Source organism: Zootermopsis nevadensis, unplaced genomic scaffold, assembly GCF_977971745.1.
Source record: "Zootermopsis nevadensis isolate Lab colony 2312 unplaced genomic scaffold, Znev_1.0 Znev_ptg000009l, whole genome shotgun sequence".
In the NCBI taxonomy this organism is placed as follows: domain Eukaryota; kingdom Metazoa; phylum Arthropoda; class Insecta; order Blattodea; family Termopsidae; genus Zootermopsis; species Zootermopsis nevadensis.
The window spans coordinates 764,009-789,408 of record NW_028259141.1 but is presented as its reverse complement, the minus strand read 5'-3'; the positions used below and the strand labels follow the sequence as shown (position 1 = coordinate 789,408).

Here is a 25,400-nt window from a genome sequence, read left to right as displayed (position 1 = left end):
GGTACGCGGACCATATTTTGATAAACGCTGTTGTATGTACTATTTTCTAGTAAAATCTTCCAAGTCGCGTAAAACAACAGAAAAGAAATTATAAAAAAAACACAAAAATTTCAGTTTTTCATCACGACGATGAAATCAATTTCCACTTAAAGTAACATGCTCACTAATTTAAGAACAAGAGAGGAGCTAGATTCAAAGAAATCTGTTTTTACCTGAGGGTACCAAACAAAATGTTCTGTTCACAGCTGCAGGGCGGACTTAATATCTTGGGTTACCAGCCCCAACGGAGTCACAATGTCTGACGTCGATTTCATTTGTATTTTACTATTCTGCATCGGGGGCAGTCCCCAGCCATCGGACTTACGAGGATTTCTAATAGATGTCGATAAATTTCGAAAACGTGACAACAGAATTTGCCATAACCGAGGCTCGAACTGGGCTACGTCTCCGTGGACTACGAATCAGATTCGATGTGAAACTATGACTAAGTTTTCTCTACCTTTCATGTTTTACCTGACCGAAATGTCTCTATTTCTGATTGTCAATGCAGTGTACGTTACAAAATGTTAAAAAGCAAATCGAGTCGATGGCTCTTCATTAATGTTCGACGAACGTTAATTAACTAAATGGTTATAGATAGCAAATTAAACCACTCAAACACGTGACTGTCTGTGTGTCTCTAATTACGGAGTTCGTGACGACATCCTCCGACCATTCGATAGTGACCTGACTCACGATAATCGATATATTAACCTCCCTCTGCCATATCCAGGACTGTTAACCGAGTCATCTGTGCTAACAGGATACCTGCTAGGTCTAACCAAAGCCAAAAAAATGTATAGATGCGTAGCATTCTTATCCTTCACACCAATCACAGGTGAATGTACGTAATCCACTGCACCCCCCAGCCGTCTTAACCCCGACAAATTTCAGTTTTTGAATAAATTAAACCGAGACCATAAAACGCAAAATTTATAACTGTTCAAAACTTATAAACTTAGGTTGATATAGCATCGTGAAATAACATTTTGGCCTGGGTTGTACTGCGATTCACTAGAAAGGGCTGACCGAGGCGCCGATGCCGGAGATAATTTAATTATGGCGGTCATATCAGTCACTTCTCCCGCTCGTCATCAATCATTAATTAATTCATCCCCAATATGTCCGGTGGTGCAGCCATCATACAATAGGCGAAGTACAATGAATCTCTGTGTTAAGTTTGTCTTACGAACAGGTAGGGAAATGGATTCATAAATATCCATTTCAATCATAACCTAGGTTAATCAAGAATACTAAAGATAGTAAAGTTGCGTCATATTGTGATATAATAAATATATATTATTTAAATCTTGTCCGTCTAATCACAATAAATTCTTATTAAATATTAAAATATTACAATAATTAACATTTCAACATTTAAAACATTTAAATATTTAAAATATTAAATGATGTTCTTTATCGAAATATTCGATTTACATTAGATCATCAATGATATTAAAATATTACAATAATTAACATTTCAACATTTAAAACATTTAAATATTTAAAATATTAAATGATGTTCTTTATCGAAATATTCGATTTACATTAGACCATGGTTCTTTTAGGAACTGAAACATGTCGTGAAACATGAAAAATGATGGTCTAATGTAAAATCGAATATTTCGATAAAGAACATCATTTAATATTTTAAATATTTTAAATGTTAATTATTGTAATATTTTAATATTTAATAAGAAATTATTGTGATTAGACGGACAAGATTTAATATATAAGAATACTAAATAAAATTGAGAATAAATATAAATATTTACGTAACTATACAATTTAATTTCGTGTTTAAGAGCATAAATTATACATACACCTAATTTATGTAGATAATAGGTATTATGCAGGTACATTAATGTCATAGTACAAAAATATTAAAAATATCATCATTTACTTCCAATCACGTAAATTGTCCTCTCCTCTAGTGATAAAACAAAATACAAAAATACAAACAATTCGTAATGATAATTGGATCACTTGGGAACTTTCTACAAGGTCACGTGACATGTTTAACATTGTATCTAAATGGGTTCGATTTAATTATTAATTTTCGTACTAAACCGTTAATTAAGACTCTCTGAATCTAAGCGTCATTGCAGGCGAAATCGATCTTAATACAGGTCGACCACGACATAGCGATATGAAGTTTGGACGACAACTTCGATACGATACCTCGATCCGCCGATACAACAGTTGTCACTAAAGAGTTTCAGACAAACACAATACTGCGACCTCTTACTGAACACAAATAAACTAGAAATAAACTAATTACCTATGGATAAACGTGTTTCAGCTTTAATATCCACCCGGAGGATGTAGCGTATAAACCATTTAAAATGAAAACCAAATTATAATCACGTGCTACGTTAAAAATTGAATCCTATTGGTTGCTAGGCCGATACTCACGTCAGTTGCGCAGAAGGATGTGCAGTTATGATCGTGGAGAATCACGGAAAAGAATGAGTCCGAAACCATTTCTGGGCGTGGCCTTTGACCACTGATATCCTTGGTTCGAACCCCAAAGCATGAATTTCTTAAACAAACAGTTTTACATATAAACCGAAAAACTTGGGACAATTTAAACACGACACTCATTTTGAATCACCTGGCAAAGTCGAAGACACTAAAAGGAATAAATGTTTGTCTTCGAGAAGATGCAGAACATTTATCTGTTAGTACCAACTAAAAAGAAACTGGTCTATTCTAGTGTAGTCTTAAACGGATCGCCCTGTGTGTTATAAAATATAGCGTCCTGTTCTAGAGCCATTGCTAAAAACGAGTAACCTCAGAGGTACAATTAACTAACACAGAGTCTGCGAGCTTAAAACACAGCTGCAAGTTAAAACATCATCGCATTTTCCAAGATTCAAGGCATGTAACGTAGAGCTACGTATTTTCCACCCTGTCGCTAATGTTCAAATTACGCAAAAAAAAAACTGACAAAATTTGCTAAAAAGTGACCAGTGTTACTAGACGATGCAACGTTTCCAATTCAGTTCCAGGCAAACTGTTCGCTTTTTGTGATTTCTTTTATCTTACGTCAGACTTAAAGCCTCTGAGCCGTTAGTCTATTACTGGCAGCCCAAAACAGATTTGAATCGGCAATAAAATCAGTAACATTTTCCGCAAAATTAATGTCTAGACATCACTAAGACCTGGGCACATAATGAGGTGAGTTCCAGTCATATCCGAGAGTGTGACTGAATTTTGCTTACATGTTACTGCTTAAAGCGCTGAATTCTGTGGCGGGTGTCAGATCCTCAAAACAAATGAGATACGTGAGCGAAAAGGGCTCTGTGGTTTGGTAAAGTTAGTTTGTGACACCCCTGTTTAATTAGCTTTATCAGCTTTGTCATTTCCAGCCATAAGAAACTTAAAGAGAACAAATCTATTCGTTATGAAACGCTAAGACTGGACTGAATTTCATTCGCGGAAGTTATCGACATGAAATCATTGCTGTACAAATATTAGAATAAAGGAAAGCTGATAAATTAGATTATTCAGTGGATAAAGCAGACGATTAACACGTAACTTCGACCATTCATACTTCTGAACAGTTTTCAGTGTGAAGTTCAATTGACCAATGACGGATAGAAGAAGGAATTGAATTTGGAGACATGAAATGGAATTTATTTCGGGATCTCCTTGTACACAGACAAACTGTTACGTATATCAGAATCACATTTGTAAATAAGAAGTTGAGGTGGTCTAGCGGTTAGAACGCTGGCCTTGTAATCTTGGGGTCTCGGGTTCGAATTTATAACTTGTGTTGGGCAAGGCCGTGGTCTAGGCAACACGGAGTTTTCCTCCGTGGCATCCCAACAATTACTCCATTCACACACAGAAGAAGGCAATGGCAAACCACTTCTGGATCATCTGCCAAGAACGTATATGAACAGGTCCCAGTCCGAGAAGAGAAAAGGATGGAAGGATCCTGTTCATATGGACCTGTCCTCAGACAGAACACTAAATAATAAAAATAAAGCATAATATCTAAAAACAGTGATTAAATAAAGGTTTATTAATATTTGTCCCAAAAACAAATTAGCCTGACTGTTTTTCGTGGTCCCCTTAGTAATATTAATAAGTTTCTGAAATTATATAACCATAGTTGAATTATATACACTTCTTAATTTGTTATTCATTACACAATTAATTAATATACGGTGTGTAGTCTGAGGCACTGACGTAATTATTAAATGAACCACAATGAATACTGTATTTGTGACGCGAAGTAAATTATACCTAAACAACACAGCACAGGAGATTTAAAATGAAACGATGTTAAGACACTTGATGACTTGATATCGCTTAGGCCTAGGAGGATTACATTTTTACCGTAGGTTTACACGTGTACAGGTTAGGTTTGAACAATAATAAATTTTGAATTTGAAGGACTGCTTGAACGTACGACAATGTTGTGTGACGAACACGAATTTCAGAGCTCTTGATGGATTTTGGTATAAATCAGTTTTTGTATGAAAATCTACATAAACTAGTGGAACAATCAGTTGGAGTGCGGACAAGACGAAATCTTGACCCGATGAAATAAACATTTAAGAGTGTTTGGTTAAAAAAAAAACGTGCGTACATGAACATGTGTTCGTGATGTGGAGAAATCAGTCGATAATGATCGATAGTACTTGTTAATCTCTCGAGAAATGTCGAAAAGTGGGCGCCAGACATCATTTTACATAACACGTGTTCACGTCACTTTCATCAAACACCACACAATATGTAACAAAGAGGATATTTGACGTAGAGTCCTAACTATGGGAGGTTTTACCGCCCTGTCCTTGACAATAGATTTATCACAGACTCCTAAAAGTACCTTTCAATCTAGAAGTGCTTGGCACTCGATTTGAAATAAACGTTAATCGAAACACTTGATGTTAATTAAATTCTGCATCAGACAGGATTTTGAAGCCCATTGATACGATGAGTAAGTGTTGATTACCTCTGACATGTCAGCCTCTCAGCGACTAGTATAATACAGTATGATCTGAGTAGCCTCAGGATGAGGACGAACGTGGTTCTCGAAACGTCGTTGCTTTCTTCATTATGTCATCTTACACGGTTAGTAGCCAGAGACGAATTCATTAGACTTAAAAATTGTTTGCCCTAATTTTCCTCCTTCACAGAGACGAAGTTATCCACAGGGGCACACAAGAATCGGCTAATGTTTTCATTACACGTAGTATTTCTATCCACAGCAGGAGAAGTTGGATAAAATGGTACATTATCTATAAGAAAACTGATACAAAGTGGAATCTGAGGTTTTCATGGCGGTGAGTACGAAGATGGCCGACGTTTCGGAGGTCCTTGCTGCCTCCATCATCAGTCCACGTCGCTACAACTCAGAAGACAAACGTCTTCGGACTGGTAGAAAGATCTTTGTCTAAATTTAAAAATTTGACATGGTTTTACTATTAGGGAAAATGAAATTCGAGTTTCCTTTTATACAGAACTGAGTACAGGCGACTAAGCCTTCGATAATTTATTTGTTGTTAAACAGACTTTGATGAAGTTACTTATTTAGAATCCGCCTTAAAATCGACTTTAACTTTTTTACCCTTAAATCCATGGAAGTGTTCTGTTCTTTGTTGATGGGACAGTTCACGTATTTTGTATCTTTAGCTTTAGAAAGGATAACATTAATAGATGTGCGTTGGGAATAAGAATAAGTAATTGAAATGGACCCCTCCACCTTACATCTGACGAGGAAAAATTCATTTTTCAAAACCTCGAGTTCTTTTTTTAATACCAAACGATGTATAAAGTTAAAAAAATCAGTAATCCGAAAAACACGCGTTTTGGAAGAATTCCGAATTCCTAACTATTGTTATAAATCCAGTAATCAAACCAGCAGCCATCGATTTTATCGATATATCGACTCAGAAGTGGAACGTTTACAGATTATGTTTGTCTCTTAGTTTATCAAATTTTGCTGGGCCGATAAATGGTGCTGAATGAACAGGTCGTAGCCTACTTTAAGGCACATTCTCGGGATCTGACTGCACGCGGGGCCCCTGAGTACGAATCTAAGAAGAGTTGACCGCCCTACCGACATATTCGTGAGGGCAAATATGACCACCTTCAACTATTCTGTGTCTCTGCGACATATCGGAAGTTTATGAAATAGCTTTGATACTCGAATTAATTGTTAGTTGTGAGGCGTTCTTTGTCGTACTTCATTTGTTTTGGATATCTAGATTCGAACGTGTTTACTAACAGAAAACATTCTTTCTGTTTTGCTGGTAGAAATCAAAGACCTTTTGATATTAGTAATGTAAGATTTGCACTGGATATCAAATGTAATGACGTGTATGTGCCTTTGGGGTGGGGGGTGATTACCCCGTGTGACGGTAATACGAGCACAGATTGGAACAGGGCCATTATCAATAATGATTAAAATACCTAATTTAATTCAGTCACTATTATCATGATTAATTTTATTTAATATAATATTTGTGAATTATAAAGGAAGAAAAATATCTGGTGTGTGACTGTGACACGTAAAAGGAATATATAAACATGCAAATTGATTGTCTTTTTCATTGGGTAAATAAAACAGCCTTCTCTCGTACTTAGTTTAAATTGCATGTTGTGTGTTGTTGCTTGGGTGATCCTCAACCAGTGCTGATATAAAACGGGCAAGAATAATAAGAGAATATTTACGGGGCAGTCTTTTCTTAACTGTATACGAGCCAAATTTAAATATGTGAACGTCACATTGACAGCGAAAGTAGTTAAAGGACTTGGATAAGTCAATGTCAGATCTGAGAGCTTCTACCAGAATTAATAGTCTAATTCTTTTAAACTTGACGGTAACTCTGCTCATATTTACCATAATTCGCCCATTTCTTGCCTTCATAATACGAGGCTCGTCCCAAAAGTAAGTTTCCCACTCGTCCCACAGCTAGCAAACCTTATATTGCGCGAAGCGACTGTGCGTACGTGATAGAGCAATGACGTAGCATGGCGCATGCACTAACGGCACCTCCCGCGTTCTCACAGTAGCATCGTTGCAGCTGTTGAGGATGGAGGTTCTTATTCCAGCTCCCGCCGACTGTGAAGTGCGGTCAGTGATAACGCTAGGCCGCACACGGCTCGACGGACAGCAAGTCTCCTGCAGGAGTTCAGCTGGGAGGTGTTTAATCATCCACCCTACAGCCCGGACCTCGCTCCCAGTGATTTCCATCTTTTCCTACACCTCAAGAAATTCCTGTCAGGTCAGCGTCAGCGTTTTGAGAATGACAGAGAGGCGGAGATGGTTGTCACACAGTGGTTCCAATCCCAGGCGGCAGACTTCTACGACACAGGTATTCAAAAGTTGGTCCCACGGTATGACAAATGTCTCAATTCCGGTGGCGAATATGTTGAAAAATAGCTGGACACTTGCTGTATCTGTTGCAATAAATATTTCCATGAAATTGTGTTTTGTTTCTGTAAACGGCCCCAGGGAAACTTACTTTGTGGACGAGCCTCGTATATTGAATCAAAGCGTGAATCTGTCCATCCCCACTGCTTCCAGTATTTGTATTTTACCCAACATGAGAGCTCTCTGACAGGTGTTGGTAATCAGCGCGACCGATGTAATCAATGTTCCCGTGTTTTGTTAACCTAACGATCATGCTATCATAGTGTGGGGGGTGTAGTGTCTTGGGGGGGGCTGCCACAAAACCCGCTGGTGATGAACACCCAACACGCGATTCTATCAATCAGAGTGTTTCAAAAGCACTGAACGCGGCTAAAATGTGCTATACATTTTCGATCCGTCCTACCGTATTATTAATCGCAATGTTTCAAGTTAAGCCAAAGATAAAATATCACCAGTCCTCGTTCAAAATTATCTGCTTTGAAGTCTTATACCCCACGCATCGGACACGAGCTTACGGCGTAGTTCAGAAAAGTCTGTAAACACCTACAAGACGTCACCACACGGAAAATCACATTTTCATACAGACAACTTGCAACTCGTTTCATACAGAAGTCTGTACGAAGTGTTTCTTTGATCCTGAGATACATCACGAGTCTTAACGTGCTGACAAGTTGCCACCAAACTGAGTTCCTTAGCGTCTCAGATCCCAGAGCGGCAAAATTGCGGACAGATCGTGACGGAGAATCAGTGACTGACAGTGATAAGAAGTGTCTCCAAACAGGCTATGATTCAATTCCAGAGAGGTGCAAGATTTGTCGTTGTTACCCCATCCAGGCTCCTATCCGTGTCAGTGCTTATAAACCTAAATAAGTTTCGCCTTTGTGGCATTACGCCTAAAGAAATTTAAGCCACGATAACCGAATAACATTTATTCCTCCCGCAAGAAAGTTCAACGTCATTGTCCCTTACCAAATTTCGATTTCTGTGTTCCAATTCGCCCGACACACAATGTAGACATTCAACTTCTTAAGACCCAGCTGACATTCTAATAATATCGACCATTCTTTAACAAACAGTGGTCAAATTTTCGATTCTTTGTACGGGTTCAACCTTGACACAGTTTGGTAACGAAACCCTAAAACTTCTTAAACATCTTCTTGACTTTCAGATCAAGTCAGATAAAATGTATTAAGTCCTGTTGTGTGTCATCCCATCAAAAAATAACACATAGTTTTGATATAATCATGTCTCACCTCTCTATATAATTAATGATTTACTTATTGTACATTTAAATTGTCATCCGGACCTTCTGAGGCCCACCGAATAAACTTCGCTCCTTGTACGTACCTGCACATTAATTCGTCTTACATAACCTAACACTTACCTCATCATTCTTATTTTCGATTGGTTAAATCCTTGTTTCCAGTATTACAACGACATTATGTCACTGAGAAACTACGTTATTAACCGCTGTTTCCAGAGAATCCGTCACTAAAAATACAATTCTGAATGTTCCGTTCCACATTTCTTTACAAGATACTATCGTATAGCTATCGATCAAAAAGGCGATACATCGATCTGCGATTCCTACTCCGACCAGCAGCTAGTGGCATCTACCTGTCACACATAAACTCCTTATCATATCGATTCTCGCGTCTTTCAAACGTCGTGATGATCGTTTTGTCCAATTGACAGCATTCGATAAACGTTTTCTGCCGACGAATTGATGTCAACTTTTACGCTAATCCTGAGGTTGGAGGATAACCCTGATCACCTTCCATCGTGTTCAGAACGCTAGATTCAGAGGTTCAGAAGTGTATAAGATAACACATTTTTTATTTTATTATTTAGTGTTCTGTCTGACGACAGGTCCATATGAACAGGATCCTTCCATCCTTTTCTCTTCTCGGACTGGGACCTGTTCATATACGTTCTTGGCGGATGATCCAGAAGCGGTTTGCCATTGCCTTCTTCTGTGTGTGAATGGAGTAATTGTTGGGATGCCACGGAGGAAAATTCCGTGTTGCCTAGACCACGGCCTTGCCCAACATAAGTTATAAACTCGGGCACCGCCGGGAATCGAACCCGAGACCCCAGCATTACAAGGCCAGCGTTCTAACCGCTAGACCACCTCATCTTATTATTATTTAGTGTTCTGTCTGACGACAGGTCGATATGAACAGGATCCTTCCATCCTTTTCTCTTCTCGGACTGGGACCTGTTCATATACGTTCTTGGCAGATGATCCAGAAGTGGTTTGCCATTGCCTTCTTCTGTGTGTGAATGGAGTAATTGTTGGGATGCCACGGAGGAAAACTCCGTGTTGCCTAGACCACGGCCTTGCCCATCACAAGTTATAAATTCGGGCACCGCCGGGAATCGAACCCGAGACCCCAGCGTTCTAACCGCTAGACCACCGTGGCGGTTACCATTGCATATAAGAAACAATAATTGCACGAGAACCAATGCCTATTGTCACCCTATAGAAAAAAATGCTGAACCAACGCTAAAAACGGATCCGTGTGAGGGAGGGAGGGAGGGGGTTAGTTGCTGTAGAAATGCGTGCCGTGGTAAACCAGAAGGAAATATTCTGCAGTCACGCGAGCGACCCCTTCCAGACCTAAAGCATGCAACAAGCCCAACATCGCTACCCTAGGCTGCAGAGAGAATACGTTTAAGTGCCTAACCTTCTAAAGAGCCCACAAAAATCAACCCCCCCCCCCCCACAAGGGCAGAAGAACACAGGAGCATTTCAATCAGACAGTTGTGTGCAGTGAGGAAGGAGGTAAATTGAATTACCTCGCGTAAAGTTGGTTAACATGGACTTAGGAGTCTGGCGGTTTTAAGGTCTCAGCCGGAAACTAACTAGCCTCATCGAAGTTCTTCGTGGTCTTCATCAGTTACTCCAGACAAAATACCAGAATTTCCTATACCATGACCATTTCAAATTCATCATTTATCACATCCGAATTGAATTTAGGATAAATCCCGAGCCAGTTTAGATTCTTATAACATACTTTGAATTAAATTTTAATGACATTAACAATTTTTTGTCCCTCTGGAAAGAGTTTAATTCATTTGCTATTTCTCAAAATGCAAGGTTATTTCACGTGCCACGTAAGAATTCTTGCAGAAAAGTCTTGAATACTACAGTCTCTAACAACCTAAAAACAAGGCACGCGCTCCGTAGGAACGAATGTAATATAACACATTGGAAGCCATTTTATCTTCTGAATAACAGAGAATACGTGTAATCTTACACGATTCTGATAACTGCGTCGTTAAATCAGAGGGAGTGTCATGTATAAGCAGTGTTATAGCCAGAAATTACTATAATGAAGCCTCAGCAATGGGTTAACTTCATCACTGTCCTGTTGGCCGCCATTTTCAATTGTGTTTGTTGGGGGGGGGGGGTTCCTTGCTCTCACATCCTCCATCGCTGTTTCTTCCTATGCCGGATATGAAAGCTGATCTAGGGGTTTCAACGACATTCTTTCATGAATCTAGAGGTTAGGAATACCCTGTTGCCATGCCACTGACTATTAATCTGTTATACATCTCACGTCCATTAAACACTAGAATGACCTGCGTCCTTCTGTCTGTCTGCCGTCTGATCCATCCACTGATATTCCTGAAGCAAGACTTGAATACTGTTATGTGAAAAAATTAATTATATTATAGACTATACAATTAAAAGGTTGTATCAAACGCACGCAGGCAAATTTATACACAGGGTGAGCACAAAATGATTCTACACTTTCAAGATGACGCAGTAGAGAAATGCATTGAGCTTTGAACTTCACACCTAAACAAATCGATAGAAATAATCTCGAAGTTTTGTACACGCCTCAAAGAGTATCGATATGTGCTCCCGGAGTCACGTGGTAGATGTGCAGTCGATAATCGAACTCGTCCCAAACTTTGTGTAGAACGTCCCTAGTGATTCACGCTGTGACTGATACTGTTTGCTGTCTAAACTCCAGCAAAGATTGAGGCATAAAGAGATATTTTGGGGGGTGGGGAAATTCCATGTGAAACTGTGTGCGAAATGCACATTGCAAAGCTGTTGTCAGACTCCTTGTTCAGTAACTGCAGAACACACCAACTCCTCCGTTGTGGGGCAGCTATTACCCAAACTAGTGGCATCTAGGGGACCGCGTAGGAACAGCAACCACCCGGGTAATTGGAAGGAAACCTTAAAGAATTCTTCTGTCGACTGGTATTGGTGTGAAGTTCAAAGTACGTCGAATTTATTTTCTACTTTATTTTGAAAAATTCTTATAATTTTGTGCTCACCCTGTATATATGTGTGCGTGCGTGTGGATTTCTGACGAAAATTGTCGCATTGATTTTTCTAAAAGAATTTTTTTGGTAAGTTAGCCTTTACGTATTCGTTTATAGAATTTCTCATTTCCTTTATGAGGTCAGAGCAAATCTACTGTTCGTTTCGGAAAATATAATGCCAGCATACCTGCATTAATTACGACAAAACAGGGAAGTTAAACTTCTGCCCACCTTCTCGGAAGCCACTCGTATCTCGTCAGACGAGCAGCTGACCTATTTATGTCGTACACACCTGTATGTGTGCATTGTAGGTTAATTACATACACTTTACACTCGCAATCACAGAGAAACGTAGCTTCATTCTGTTGTAATGTATAATTACATGATTACATTGGACTGAACCGCTCTGTGCCAAATCCACTGAGTTTTTGCAGTCTATGAAGTTAAAAATAGTTAACCGTAGAAATAGTTTTACATTAGAACTCGTAAGTCTATCGCGAAATTCTCATTTCTTTAAATTTTCCATTTATTACTGTGAAAGACAAGGCTCCAAATCTTGGTTAGAAGGCTGTGTATGATGAAAATTTTCCTTTCGTTTGTCAATGTTTGTAAAAAAAATTCTATGACAGTACTCTGAAGCCGGTAATAAGATTTTTATACGTGAAAGCGTTGTTAAGTAATTTTTGTAACATTTGATACATTGAGTAAATTCCCATGTAACAAACCTTCTCGGAAATCAGTTCGTGTTTAAAAACAATTTTTCGGAACCGCTCTTGTAGTAACCATAGCTAATTTGCACAAAAAAATATCAGTACAACATTTCAACATTACGCGAGTGACGACAGCTCGTAACTCGCAGCACAGCAAATCCAGCACTACGTAGGGTAAGGTTGCTCAAGTCGTACCACTTGAATTTTGAACGAACTACGACGACAACAGCACATACAACGGCAACCAAATATACATCTGAGTCAACCAAGTTGCTTTACGTATTATCGTCTGCCATAAACCAGCCTCGTTATAAATCCTGCCATCAAGTAAGTTTATTTCAATTTTCTTATAATTTTCTGCATATGTTTGGTAGTTAATCTTGCAAGTAAATTATTGATAAAATTATGTTCCTTATTAAATATAAATTCAGTAGAATTTACATAATCGTTTGGTCGAAACGAAATCTTATTAATTTTATTCAATGTTAGGTTATGTTTACTGTTAAATTTAACTTGTGTCGTGTCTTAAGTCGTACGACATATGAGATTCCTAAGTCGTACTGGTACTATAAATTCATGAAAGATCATCCTTGTTTATCTTTACGTAACTCCAGAGGCAACATCAATGGCCAGGGCCAGGGCTTTCAATAAAGAATGTGTTTATGGACTCTTTGATAAATACGAATCCATATTAGATGAATACAAGTTCACTGCTAAACAGATATATAACTTTAAGGTTTACATGCGTCATGTTTGTGTTTTATGATTAAAATATATAATAAAATTTCAGGTCAATACACAAACTTTATTTAGATGTTAAAATTTAAAATTTAAATGTTAAAATTTAAAATTTAAATTTGCGCCATTCATCACTATAACGATGTTACAATAGAGCGCCTTCATTCACTTCACTACATGTTTCGATGAAAAGCATCATCTTCAGGTGTTGTCTTTTTAAAACTACTTTATATTATAATGCATGTCTTTCAATATATTCGTCCGTTTTGTTCATTATTATAGCATGTGTTCCGTTGATCCTCCCGTTTTACGTATCTTATGTTTGTTTTGATTATTCTGTAAATAAATTTAATAAATTTGGGAGTTATTTATTTATATGCAAATAAGTTTGGAATATGAACTATATTTGTAATAGTAAGAATTGTAACATCGTTATAGTGATGAATGGCGCAAATTTAAATTTTAAATTTTAACATTTAAATTTTAAATTTTAACATCTGAATAAAGTTTGTGTATTGACCTGAAATTTTATTATATATTTTAATCAGATATATAACGTTGACGAAACAGGATTGTCCACTGTTCACAAACCAAACAAAATAATTGCTCGGAAAGGCAAACATCAAGTTGGTGCACTTACAAATGGTGAAAGGGGTTTGACCACTACAGGTGTATGTTGTATGAATGCTGCAGGTGAATTCATACCTCCTATGTTAATATTTAAACGCGTGCGGATGAACGATTGCTTAAAGAAAGGAGCACCACTTGGTACTGTATTTGGTTGCTCCAAAAACGGATGGATAACGTCAGAACTTTTTGTTAAATGGTTGGAACATTTCATCAAGTACACAAAGTTGGAGTTGACAAAAGAACAAAAAAAATTTGTATGTGATGTTTGTACTAACTGAATACCTATGTGTCATGTAAACAAATTAATAAAAAATACGTTTTAATTATTGAATTCTTAGGTACGACTTAGGCTATAGGTGGTACGACTTAGGAAACCGGTTACTTTAGTCGTACCGATGTAAGTTTTTAAAGATTTAGTTTATTTTACGTGAAAGCATATAGATTTTCTAATTTCGTTATAATAAATAACAACAATATTAACACAAGTTTTGAATAACACATTTAATTTCTATTTATTTGATAAATCCTAAGTTTTATACGGTTTTTTTCCTTAAGGGGTACGACTTGAGCAACCTTACCCTAATGTTGACGTTGAGCCAAATTCTTTCCTTGAATTTAAAGCATCCAATCTGGTGACTAAAGCTGTGCTAACCTTCCCTTTCCAAAAAGCTGCTGAATCCTCTACATTGTAAGATAGCAAATTCCCATTATTTTTATAACTTGAAACTCACCTCGGTTTTATATTAATTTTCATCACATTTAACTTAAGTATCTCGATGAGTCTGTTCAAAGATATCGCAACTTCAATATCGCAGAACACTCGCTGTTCATATCGATTCTCGTTCTGCAAATGCGAGTCGAGACGTGGTCACACGGGACACGCCGCTCGAATGAACTAAAGGAGTTTGTGGTCGAACGATAATCGAAATATGTTCTGTGAATGCAAACCACAATGGACTCGACATCACTTGTGAAATTCTGGCAAAGGAGCGTTCATCCGTAGCGTGGGTTATCTTGCCAAATGGTCAGGGTAATGTACTACACATGTTCTATTTGTAGATGAATAATTATATCGAATTCATAAAACAAAACAAATAAGACTTTGTTAAATTAAATGCTGGATATGTCCATCGATGAAAGCAATCCATACGTCACGGAAACATTTCACCAGACGAAATTCTGTCGATTTTCTTCGTAAAGAATAATCCCTAAACTCATTATTACAAGTTAAGAATGAACGAGACTCCAGGTAATGTTCGACAGCGAACTCTCGTTACACTTTTTAAAAGGACAACATCGCACTTCGATTGTTTCAAGACAACTGACGGACTGTCGCGAGAAGGATACGACATCACGTGACCTACGTTGTGGTAATTCTTAAAAAAATTCAAGACAGTTTTAGAGATAAAATTACCGTCTTCTGGATCGTTCGACCGTGTGGTCTGTGCAGAAGTTTACCAGCAATTCAGAGGTACCTGCTGCCTCCATTATCGGGGTGACGATGCAGAAACGGCGAATATGTAATACGTTTCTGGGTTTCAGAATGAAATATCTTCCTTTCAGCTATGACCACTTGAACCAGAATTTTATCAACGGCGGGAAATTTGAACCGATCTGTACCACGTGACTAATGTTACTCTGTAGCGAGCATTCATGGATTTGGCACTGGTCCTTGAATTTGTGTATACGTCTTTGTTCTAATGTCTCCGTTTAGAGTCGCTGTTTTATCCAGGCACTCCCTTCTTCGTACATGAGAATTCCATTCGTTGGATGCCAAACGTTGTTGAGATTAGCTTATTATCTGAATCCACTTGGCGTACCTCGCTTCCTTCGGTCTAATAATTTTAAGAACTCGTTAATTTATTACTCAAGCTGCCTGAAATCTTTGTAACTTTCGCTCTATTCCGATGAAGATTTGATGTAGTCTCCTGAGAATACTTCGCGAGTCATATTCATGTCTGAATTGTGGTCTAAGACTTTTAGGACTTTTAACTTCGAAGACATTCAGCTTAAGAGTTAATCTCTCCAGACGTAACAAACTTTATGATTTTTTTATAACCACAAGATAATGATTGGCCAAAAAACACAGTTAACTTGAAAGCGTTTCCTTATCAATAGGAAAATGGACGATTGTGTATTTAAATCAGAATTTTGATAAGGAGCTAAGAGTTAAATAAATGATAATGAGTAGAAGAAGGGGACAGAGGAAATATGTAATTGTGTGATGACGTCTGCACAGTGCTGCGATCAAATTTAGCCATGAATTACCCAGAAACATTCTGTGACGATGCCAATAATCCACAACGAGTCTATCGACAGAATTTAATTACCCGCCAAAATCTGAACGAAAATGAAAATATCTCAGTTCCTGTCGTATTTAAAAATTATTGTAGACGTAACGGCTATTTATCTGCTTCAGACAGACGAGGTCTTCCGTCCCAGTTGACGCCAAATGCTTCGTGCAAGTCTTTAACGAATAACGGTAATTGTATGTACCACCAGCTTTAACATTCGTTAACTCTGTATTCATAAATTGCATTACATACTTTTAATAAACAGCGATTATTTCCTTAAACAGCGTTAACCAACTGGTCCTTGTAATACAGATGCATTTTATTCTCTCTTAAATAAAAACTGAAAATGTAAAAGTTATTATTAGTTGTTATTGTGTCTCATTGTTTTGTTGTGTCTTATTGTTTTTGTTGTGTCTTATTGTTTTTGTTGTGTCTCATTGTTTTGTTGTGTCTCATTGTTCTGTTGTTTCTTATTGTTTTTGTTGTCTTATGTTTTGTTGTGTCTTATTGTTTTGTGTCTTATTGTAGGACCACTGCAACCGGGTAAAAACCCATTTGCAGTCAAATAAATAATAATAATAATAATAATTTAGGTGAGTATCGTAAATGAAAGAGTTGGATTTTTTTAAAAAAAAATTAATATACACAGCTATTACATAACCTTTTCAGCTGATGCAGAGACAAAACATAGCAGGGAATTGATGTGACGATGTTTTATCCCCACTGTAAAATCTGTACATGTGATTTCTTGTAGGAAGACAAGCCTTGGTCTTATTTAATACCAGCTTCGTTGCTGTACATGAATTTCCCTCGGGCTCCAACCTCGTTCGCCTGCTACTAGATGTCTCTGTTCCCTATACATTGTTCTCAAGGCAGCCATTGTTGCAGAATCAGGACGCTCTACATAAAATGACCTGATAAGAAAAAAACTCCACATCGGCTGTGGAACTACACACGGAGTCAGGGATTATAAAAATCAATGTGTGTCTGATAGATATAATTTCGTATTCAGTTTACGTATTCTATACCTGCATATCACAGATAGATAAGTTATACGCTGCTCGTATTTCCATCAACCCACCTTGTCTCAGAAAATCTCTATTGTCTTTCGCCGCGAACAGAGACCACATTACATCTCAACCCAAAAATCTCATATTCTAAAAAATACTAGAGTTCACATCGTCTGCGTATAACCACACCTCGGTTAGAGATTAACAAAAGATGGACAGCTTAATTTTCTTTTATGTGTTAGTTTTGTGATAAATAAATAATCTAAGACTGAAGATAGAAATATGAAATTATAAAAAAAAATATTATAAATTGTCAAACAAATATCTTCTAAAATAAATATACTATTTTTAAGCAACCACGATAGACAGACCTCGCGTACCGAGGCAGACCTAACCCAAGGACCCTCGAGGACAAAACCTCGCTTAAGTAGAAGATGGCGCTGGAAGGTCGTGGCCTATTGAATTGTAATCCGACGCAGTTGGACGAGCAAACTACCCTCAGCGGAGGTATTTATTCTGTCGTAAAGTTGGCCATCCAACTTGGTGACTCGAATGAAGTCGATAGTCAGGGACATAATGAACCGATACTGAGACTCGTCCTCGTCTAAGTATATTTCGGATACTCGAATCGTTTCGTCCCTCCTTCTTGTCAGACTGAGCTTTGTTCCGTGACCTCCCACTTTTAACTTCCAGTCGCCCTCTCTCTGGCATCCATTGCGGGACAGAGTTCTTCATTAACGCTTTGTGATTAGCTTCGGAAGTTTCATAACTTCGCCTGCTACTCATCAATAATTCCACTTACACGTAAAAACGACCCACGTTACAATAATAATGTTAATAAATGAAAAGTAGAGTTGTAAAATTCTCGAAAGTTTTATAAAGTACGAAAAAGATAAGGTAAGGCGGGGGGAGATGGAAACTCCCGAAAAGAAATGAGAAAGTTATAAAAAAATAATTTTTAGCAACAAAACCTTTACATGTAACAACCAACTTAAAAAAAATAAAGGACGGAACACTTAAAAATTAGCTTAGTTTTATTTGATAATTTCTGAATATATCAGTAAAAATAATTTTCATGGTATTTAATGTCTAGGTCCTCAGTCTCCAGACTGAAAAGCCTTCGCGCACAGCCGAAAATGGGCGATCTTATAGCCTTCCGGGTTGGGCGAGGGGCAAACAACTACCCACAGTAACAAAACCAGCGTTTCGTAAACTACTACAGGGTGCTCCAAAATTGGGACGACCCACATAACCGACAAAAAGCACGAGGTTTGGAAAATGGAAAGTTAAGAGTCTTTATAGGTCAGGTTCTTTGAAATATAACTTCCGTACAATTTTGATTTTGAAATACCGATGGATGTCACATGGGCTAAGGGTAAGACTGAACCACCTGGAGATTCTATATTCCTCTATGGAAATATTAAATGCTGATCTTCACTTAGGGACAGAGAATCTCTGGGATTTTAAATTTACATTTTGTTAGCGATAAGACGTCTTATATTAAAACTGAGGATTATAAACGATCATATTTACCGAAATAATAGAGCTGCAGAATTAAATCGCCAGTCCACCTAACCTTGAGCCAGCTTAACCCAATTCATATTCACAAGTAACTTGTCTGCTTTGCGTTAATGTTCTTGGAGGGGCCAATAAGAGTTGTATTAGATCGAGGATCTTCATGTAACTCTGCCCCGATTGCACATCTCTTCCATCTATGAACCATGTTTACGAAATATCCTGTGTCTTATTCAGGCTTTAATATTTTCCTCGTAAATTTTGTTTCGAAAAATTCGGAATTCCTAATAACGAACTCTGGAGTTTCGAGCTTTGTCATCAGGTTCTGTTTTCTGAAACGCGCTAAATGCGGCTCCACGTGAGACCAAAAAGTGTTAGATGTCAGCACTGGAGGAAAATAAAAGTTTAATCTTACGTCAGGCGTTTCTGAAATAGTGAAGTCAATACACCGGGGTCTACTTTCTTCGTACAAAAAATTATTTTACACTACAAAACAGAGAATAAGAAATGCACACAACATTTAAATTTCAAATCATAATGGGCAGGGATCACTGAGGAGACCTATCGAAGAAGCCGATGATAATATTAAAGTGAATATAGCAGAAATTAGTTTCAGAGATGCAAACCACACTGAACTGTTTCCTCGACATAATCCAAAGGCAGGTATTTGATGACGTTTTAAAACAAAAGTATATTGATTTAAATCGTTTGTCCGACAAATATTTAAACAATGGCTTTTTAACTTCAAAAAATTTCAACCCCTCATGTACAAACAGTGAATACATATAGGTTATGTATGTAATATGTATATGTCAACAGAGGTCGTGTTGACAACACACGTGACATTCATATTCATCAGCCACTTAATCGAGACTCTATATAATTGTGTTAATTTCGTAATTAGGATTTTCAGAGAGGACGAAGGCTTTGTAACCTTCAGCTATTTGCCGGTCTCCAAATGACACGACCATCAGGCCATCCAAAAAATCTGCGGTCACGTGACATCTGTTCCGACATACTACACGTCCTTTGGCGAACACAGAATGACATTTATTGCAATGACACTTGCTTTGATGATGGCCAGTTGACCTGAACCCCAGTGGTTCCGTAATCAAATTTCAGTCATCTGTTCTTGATTAATCAATCTGCTAACGTGGAGGGTCAGTAAGTGGTTGCAGCGGGCTCTTCTGGTCCTCAGAAGTGTTCCGGAGCCCGGAATATCAAAGGATCGTTGACGACAATACGAGTCTCTGGCAGGTAACGTGAATCAAAGACAGTTCTTCATTTTGTCATGTCTTTTGTGCAATAGAAACAAATTGGCTTCTGGAACTATGTTATTTTTAATTTGTTATATTTCATTACGTAAAATATAAATGATAACGAATATATTTGAGATTTAAGAACAGGTGGAAGATGGGGCCCATACACATCTCAATGACCACTCGCAAACCGTAACAGACCAAACTTCAAAATGTCGTCATTTAAATTTGTTCAACTGCCAGAGAATAATAACCCCAAATAATAATTATATACGATGTATGTTAAGTTTATCATAAATTCCGACATTTATGTTTGACTCAAGGGCAGTTTGTTGTTACACATATTACAACTTAACAAATGGCTAAGTTGAAGACTGGATATTACCGTAAGTAATGGACTTCAAAACGGTGGTTAAACGTGAAACCACCTGAATATCAGAAGTCCCGTCCACCATAACAGCTACATAAAACGAATTTGGACTGAAATTTCATCCAGTGTCATCTCATGCATGGATTTAATACGGATTGTTTTTAGTGGCTGATAATATATTTTTTTAAAAAAATAATGGATATTTATAGGTTGTCACTTAAGACGGCGTTATAATATTAATAATTAAAAAAATTATATATATAATTACCTCTGACGCTATCAGCGTTAAGAAGCAGCAGACACTTTTAAGCATCGACAGATTTCACGTCAACTCACAGTTCTTCCGACCTCATCCTTTTATTTATTTCTATTTTTAACATCCGATTTGCATGTCTGTCCATCCCTCCCTTATCTCTTCTCTGTTTTTCTTCAATTCCCTACCTTTAACACCTCCTCTCTCTACTTCATTAACACGTTTTCTTTTTTAATATATTCGATAATTTTAATCAACAAATTCTTACTTAAAATATTAGTATGTAAAATAACACATAAATGAACATTTTCTGACAAATATAACTGCATTTATATTTTTAGTCAAAGCTCAGTTTTCACAGATTAGGTCCTCTTGCCTGTTCAAATTGAGAATTGACTTCAGAAAAAGACTCCCTTCGGATGAGCAGTCGTCCCGATGCCAGGCGTCTAGGTACACACGAAGGCGTCGACACACATCAATGCCCTCAGCGGTGTCTTAAACCCACAATCCTTGCGCTTTAGAGAACAAAACTTCACTTGTTTTATATCACGTGTGCAATTTCATCGGCTGTAATATTAGAAGACGTCTATAGATCCAGAAATTAACTCTCAAGAACGTTCATTCTTTTACGGCCCTAATTACTAAACCGAAGTCGTACTTATAAACATCTTAATTAATATTATTTCATCATAGATCACACATCACGCGTCCTGAGTTACGTCTGTTCACTTTAACAAAATTTATTTAATAACAGCCAACTGATAAGAGCCTTAATCAACGCAGAAAAATTCTCGTAAAATTTGTTAAAAATAATGCGTGGTAAAACAATATCAACACACCGACAAAAATGTTGTTACGTCGACGTTTCGGTTGTATTTATCCCTACTGGTTACCAAATGATTTTCAAGGGTTTACTTAAAACAGCATTTATCACCGTAATAGAATTAATAAGTTTGTTTTCCTTTTAGATGCGAGAGCTTATAATAATATTTTGACGCTTGAGAACGTCCAAAGCAAACCAGTGTCCACGCTCCTACAAAACTGAACAAACGGAAATCACACTACACAGGTAGGAGGGCTGCCAACCAATCAAATTGCTCGGCACAAACCAAGTGCTGCCGAACTACGTATAAAATACATACTACAAAATTAACTCTGCTGATGTCGAAATTAATAAATTCCGGTACGAAACTTAATTAAATTCGAGGCAATTCTATGGTGCAGGCCGTTCTTTGAAACGTTCGTAGTCGCTCAGATTTCAAAGAGATGGCATGCTTCCGCGAATCGAACACAGTTCCAACAAAAGCCGGCCAATAAACTGAAGAGGACCGCTCGTTGGAACGTGTGGTCTCTCTGCCTAGCAACGTCTCAAAATTTAGATACAAAATTAAAGAAGAACAAGGTAGATACTATGAAGGATGGGTGACCTTGAACCTAAGTATGCACAGGCTACGTCTGTAATTTGGCAGCCATAGTAGAATTTTATTTAGTAAAATATGGAGAAGTATAATACAAAGAGCGAAAAATTATCACCAATCGTGTTTCCAAAATAATGTACGAGGTGCGATCGAAAAGTTTCTAGACTGCGCCTATAAAAACCCGTACACTTATCTCAGGTATTAAATTCATCCATCACCCTCGAAGTAGTTTCCCTGGGAGTGAACACAACGATCCCAGCGCCGCTGCCAAGCCTGGAAGCATCCCTGGAAATCTTTCTTTGTCAGCCTGTCAAGCACCATCTGCGATTCTGCCTGAATCTCTTCTATCGTCTCAAATCTCCTTCCCTTTAGCTGAATTTTCATCTTTGGGAAGAGGAAGAAGTCACACGGAGCTTAGAAAGGAAGTTGGGGTCGGTTCTAGCAAGATCTTTGAGCTCCTGACAAACGAGAAGTCGATTCTGCTTCTGGTCCTCAGACAGGAGCCTTGGCGTCGCATGTGGAGTTCTTCCTTTAGAATCAGCTGACAGGTCCCATAGCCTATCCCAACAATGTCGCACAAGTCGTTGATGGTACGACGTCGATCTTCGTAACATTTTCGGGCGTTGTGCTCGAAGATGGTCGTCCAGAACGCTCGTCATCATCGACAGAGGTTCGGCCGGCCATTTTTAAAACGTGAATGCCACACAAAAGTTTGCGGACTCCCCAAATGCTTGCTTTAGCATTTCATAGGTTTCCGTAGCAGTTTTGGCGAGTCTTTGGCAAAATTTGATGCACACGCCATTCCGAAATCGCAGGAGGGTCGGTGTAATGCACTACCAAAACGCCCGTAACTAAGAAACAAATGCTAATTCGATGATGCCGGCTGGCACACTGATTCACTATGAATGTAGGCCGCACCCCCTAGCGGCAGAAGCTCGTACTACATCCGGTTCGCCCTCTATTGACACAGTCTTGAAACTTTCTGATCGCACCTCGTATCTGAATTTTTGTGATTGGGACAAGCCTTTAAGGCATTAGACTGTTAGAGCGATGTCGCCACGTTGAAAACATGTTTCGCTGTTCCCTGCTGTTTTCCTGACTTTTACTTCATATTTCACTATAGACTCCCCATTCCCTCCACTGTGGAAAAAAACCCATCCTAACGGAGTCGAAGTAGGGACCTTCCGAATGATATAAGAATTTTATCGCAACTTACGGTCTCAGTGTGTTACAAATTCGTACTCGTGCATTCACCCTCGACAATGATTTAAAGTGTCTCTTTCACATTTTCGTAGCTTTATCGTTACACAGGGGACAGCCAACGTGAATTTATGGGAAAATTCAGAATAAATATTTTCTTTTCGTTTGGCTGTCACAACGAAATTTACTATATATTAAGTATATATTAAATCTTGTCCGTCTAATCACGATAAATTCTTATTAAATATTAAAATATTACAATAATTAACATTTAAAATATTTAAAATATTAAATGATGTTTTTTATCGAAATTTAATATTTTAAATGTTAGTTATTGTAATATTTTAATATTTAATAAGAATTATTGTGATTAGACGGACAAGATTTAATATATACTTATTATATCACAATATGACGCAACTTTACCGTCTTATGAAATTTACTATGCTTACTTAAAAACCACTTTTTAAACAACTCTCTTTTCACTAATTACTTCTGTTATCAAGTCTCTTACCTCTTCCTTCATATTACAGCCTATCTATATGTGATTTGTGGTGATAACGTCCACATGCGTTAACTAAGTCCTCTTTAACCAAATCTAAAATTTATTAACATTCCTAATGTATTTATTATATTCTATGTGTTCAACGTAACCTTTCAGAGGAGATCAAATTGAATCTTCCGATTGATTAATTTTCAATTTTTCTGTCACGCGTTCATGTCCAGCAAATTCGTCTTTATAATTTATCGGACACAGCAAAGCCTCATCTTCTATATACCACTTTTGCACGATGATTAAAACCCAATTCCACCCAAGTCCTGAAATTGTTTTAACATCACTTTAAATTCGTTTTCCGATCCACAGATTTGAAATCACCTATGTATAATTAACGTGACACATTTTGCCTGTCCTCGTTCATTTCCCGAAAAAATTATTCCGCGTTTCATTTTAAAACTTCTATCCACCTCGCCTTAGCTGATGGCCGCTAGGACATGACGGAAATAATTTTGGCTTCAGACCCATGGGCCGTGTCCACCGGAATTTGTATTGTAACTGAGGAAAAACACGGTAAACGTCAGTCAATGCAGTCGACTAGTCGGGCGTTACTCGTTACTAGGGGAAGACTCGAGTGACCTCCTGAGGATCTGACATCGGTTACACAGCCCTTCGTGAGGACAAGTGTTTTCTATGTTGTGGAAGTCATGGCTTCCCCACACCATGAGTCACTACCCTGGCGCTGTCGACAAAGAATGGATTACCCAAACCCTCGCGAATTACCCTCTGACTAAAGCACAGGGTAGCATTCAGTGGCGATTGCTAGCAACCGACATCCAGATGGTACAAGCGTGATTCGTCATAGGACGTCGGTGTGTGCCTCCAGGTTATCGGTGACGAATCTATGGCATCAAAGCTGTCTCTCTGGGTAGCGTTTGCATCAATATGTAAATATTTAACAAAATAAGTTGCGTCCAAATAATTCTCATTATCAACAAATTATTACTGAAAAAAAACGTATTCCTGAGGCGAGCACAGGTTTAGGCAGGCGAAACAGATAAATCTAAGTGAGTCTTTCTGAATGAACCACACGTTATGGCAGTGTCCATACCAAGGACAGAAGCGTACAGGAACTTGTTCAAGCTCTGTGTCATGTTCCACTTCTGCATTCAATTCACCAGAGACTTCCTTCATCCATGAAGTTGTGATGGCGTCGAGAGATCTCTGTGAACTACCCCGAGCGAATATCATCATTGTAATAGGGTTCGCGATGTAAGTTATACAGTATTATCGTGACTTGGTTTATATAAGACAGAACAATTCTGATTATGTCTGCTTCAGATGGGATTAGTCCTAAGGAATTAGCGGTGTGGATCGTCGTCGACGTCAGGATTAGGTAATCAGAGAACTGCCAATGACTCTTACTTTAAATGGTCCCCTCTTGACAGGTACTCAGAAGTTCCAAAAGTTCTTAAATGTCACGGTTAAAATCAAAGGTCTTTCCATTTATCAAAGTAATTTACGTCATGAGTAACTTCCTAGCTAGCTTATAAAGAAACTGGGAGTCATATCACCTGATACTGAAACCTTACTCACACAGTTAAACATCCTTGAAGACAATTTAAAACAACCACATTCTTTTTTTATTCAATCATTTCAGTTTCTCAGGTGCCATCTTCCCAAAACTTTCGCACGCTAGACTTACGATCATTTTCATTCTTTTCCTGAGAAAAATTGAGAGAAATTTAGTTACGTACGTCAATTTAACCCTTTCAAACCCCAATGCTGACTCCT

The 25,400-nt window shown here is 37.9% G+C and overlaps 1 protein-coding gene across 20 annotated transcripts in view; it reads right to left on the bottom strand.

Moving 5' to 3' along the window:
• The window catches only part of LOC110826776 (agrin-like), a 741,485-nt gene that overhangs the window by 215,681 nt on the left and 500,404 nt on the right, over positions 1 to 25,400 (bottom strand). The gene's annotated exons all lie outside the window — the stretch shown is intronic.